The following is a 3,374-nucleotide window of genomic DNA, read 5'->3' on the forward strand; positions in this document are numbered from 1 at the left end:
AACAATTAATAAATGGGACCTCTTCAAACTTAGAAGCTTCTGTAAGGCAAAGGACACAGTCGACAAGACCAAACGGTAGCCCACAGACTGGGAAAAGATTTTCACTAATCCTATATCCGACAAAGGGCTGATCTCCAAAATACACAAAGAACTCAAGAAACTAGTCAACAAAACACCAAATAACCCTATTAAAAAATGGGGTACTGAACTGAAGAAAGAATTCTCAATGGAGGAAATCAAAAAGGCTGAAAGATACTTAAGAAAATGCTCCCCATCCTTAGCTATCAGGGAAATGCAAATCAAAACAACTTTGAGATACCATGTTACTCTTGCCAGAATGGCTAAAATTAGTAACACCAGTGATGACTTATGTTGGAGAGGATGTGGAGAAAGTGGAACACTCCTCCACTGCTGGTGGGAGTGCAAACTCATACAGCCATTTTGGAGATCAGTATGGCGGTTCCTCAGTAAAATGGGAATTAGTTTACCACAGGACCCGGCAATCCCCCTCTTAGGCATATACCCAAAGGATTCACATCCATGCAACAAAGACATCTGTTCAACTATGTTCATAGCAGCACTATTTGTAATAGCAAGAACCTGGAAGCAACCTAGATGCCCTTCAATTGAAGAATGGTTAATGAAGATGTGGCACATCTACACAATGGAATACTACTCTGCAGAAAAAAATAATGGTATCTTGAAATTTGCAGGCAAGTGGATGGCACTTGAAGAAACCATCCTGAATGAGGTAACCCAATCACAAAAAGAGGAACACAGTATGTACTCACTCATATATGGATTTTAGACCTAGATCAAATGATCACCAGACTATAATTCACATCACCAGACTAACAATCTCAGTTTCCGTGGAAAGGCTATCATAAATGCCCTTCCTGGACAGTGAGATCAACAACTAACTTCTCCATGGAGCCCTCAACTAATGCCTGTTGAAAATAGAAGCAAACACCCATACATAAACACTGACTCAAACTAGAACCCAGAAGCAGATGGAGAGGACAAGACCATGCGGCAGAAGCACATAGAGACAGCTTACCTGAACAAGGAGGAGCTAAGGGCCACGAGACTGATAGCTGGGAAGCCAGCATGAGACTGACTCAGGCCCCCCTGAATATGGGTCTCAGCCAGAAGGACTGAGCAGTCTAAGAGACCTCAGACAGTGGAGCCAGGATGTATCCCTGGTGCACAAAAGGAGTTTGCGAACATATCCCCCATGGAGGGATAACTGCCTTATTCTAGAGACAGGAGAGAAGCCCTAGTCCCTACTTCACAGGACCTGTCAGATCTACATGACCCCAACTGGATGGCATTCTCCTACTTATGGTATTTGGGTGGGGGGATGGGAGGGGAGGGTGTTTAGAGTACATGTGAGAGAGAAGAGGGGGTAAAAGGGAAGAAAGAAGGGAGGGAGGGCTGGAGGGGAGGGAGGGAGAGGGAACTGGGATCAACATGTAAAATAATAAATTAAATTAAAAAAAATGCTTTGACTCCAAAATTTAAGTTGAAGGACAAGTTACTGGGGAAAAGTATTTCTATTTTTGTTTCCACAGAAATGAAAAGATGTGGATTCCTTCCAGACTAATGTGGTTTGATCACGCCAGACCACCTGATACAGAGTATAAGGTGATCCTACATTCAAAACAGCTGGACAAAACAGCCCTACAGTCTACAGCCAGGATATCTGAATCTTCTTCAAATCCTCCCAAGACAGCGGCCCTTACCAGCAGGAAGTAGTTTGGAAAGAATGACGTCCAAATTCCCAAATATTGTATATAAATATTTGGTTTCATTTAATTGGACTTTGTTATATAAAATTCAATAAAATAAAAATAAAAAAAAGAATTCTGGAAATCAAAATTTCATAATCATATTTTGCTTTCAATATTATATTAAGGAGTTATCTAATTTTGCACTACTTATAATTTACAGTGGCTATTTCTAGACTGAGCTCTTAACAACTGCTGCTTTGTTTTACAAGTAATTAAAATCAGAACTTTCAATAGCCATTCAAGTGGTTTTTTTATAATGTGGTAAAATGAGTAAAATAACCAAGATTTAAGTGAATGCTTTGTGTCTGATATTCTAAGGAGGTTGAGTCACATTCCATTGTGTTAATTAATCAGGAAACCCTTAGCCTTCACAAGTAACTCAAGACTTTGATAGAGTATATAGCATGATCCCCAGATCAGAGCCACATTTAAAATGAAAGGAAAGGAGGAAGGAAAAAAGTACAACTGCACAAATCATTGGAGTCCATTAGAACTATGAATGATAAGAAGAAAGTTGAAAATTCTTTTAAGTTTCCTTCCTAAAACTTACTTCCCCCAAGTCTGCTATGGGCACCTTTGCGTGGTTTCATATCTAGAACTTGTAGTCACAGCAACATATGTGGGAGCAGAAGAGAAATCAAGGCTTTGGTACTCTGAGTAAATTGCTCTCCACTGAATGAGTGAGAGAGAATATAATGCAGTGGGATAAGAGCATTGTAAATAACTTTAACTGTGCAATAGCACATAACATCGATTTAGATGACCTAGTAATTTGGCATCAGCCCAAGCAATCATTCCCTAAGCAGGATTTATAACCTGTGTTGTCAAAAGGCAGTCCAAACACACATTTAGAGGTTGCTCTCTTACTCCTCTCAATTAGAAAATACCATTGGATTACTCTGCTATAAAAAGCAACCCCCCTCCCTGCTTTTCTCCTATAAATTATAAATTCCTAATGGTATTAGGAAATAATTTATCTTTCAAATTTATTTAAATATTCAATTGAATCATTTTGAAGATATATATGAAGATTTATTTGAAAAATATCTGAGCATTATGATAGATTTATGATTACAAATATAGAAATAAAACAGAAAACAACTTCCACTTTTATTTTTGGAGGTATCCTTCATGTCCATCTAAAATTATTTCTGGGATATAAGTGAAGATGTTAGGGCAATTAAAATTGAAGTGTCCCACCCCTGTCTTTCTGGGTTAAGTGACAAGGCTCAGATCTACTTTTAAAGCATATGAAAGCGAACAAAAATCTCCACATGTTAATTCTGTGGCTACATATTATCACGATAAATGCCAAGATGCATATCAGAGTTAGTGATGAGTCTTCCTGTAAGGACTTCAGAGTTGATAGTTCCTTACAGGCCTGACATTACGTTTTGAGACTACAGTTGGTTGATCAGGGACAATGGCTTGCACAATTTGATCTTGCTGGATTTTTCTTTTCATTTTATAATAACATGTATTGATAACATGAGGTGAAAACTTAGCTTTAATTTAAGCAACAGAGGAGCCTGTAAAAGGCTAATATAGACTTCTTAATTGCTGTACATCTTTCTTTACTTACAC

The sequence above is a fragment of the Phodopus roborovskii genome, unplaced genomic scaffold (assembly GCF_943737965.1).
Source record: "Phodopus roborovskii unplaced genomic scaffold, PHOROB, whole genome shotgun sequence".
In the NCBI taxonomy this organism is placed as follows: Eukaryota; Metazoa; Chordata; class Mammalia; order Rodentia; family Cricetidae; genus Phodopus; species Phodopus roborovskii.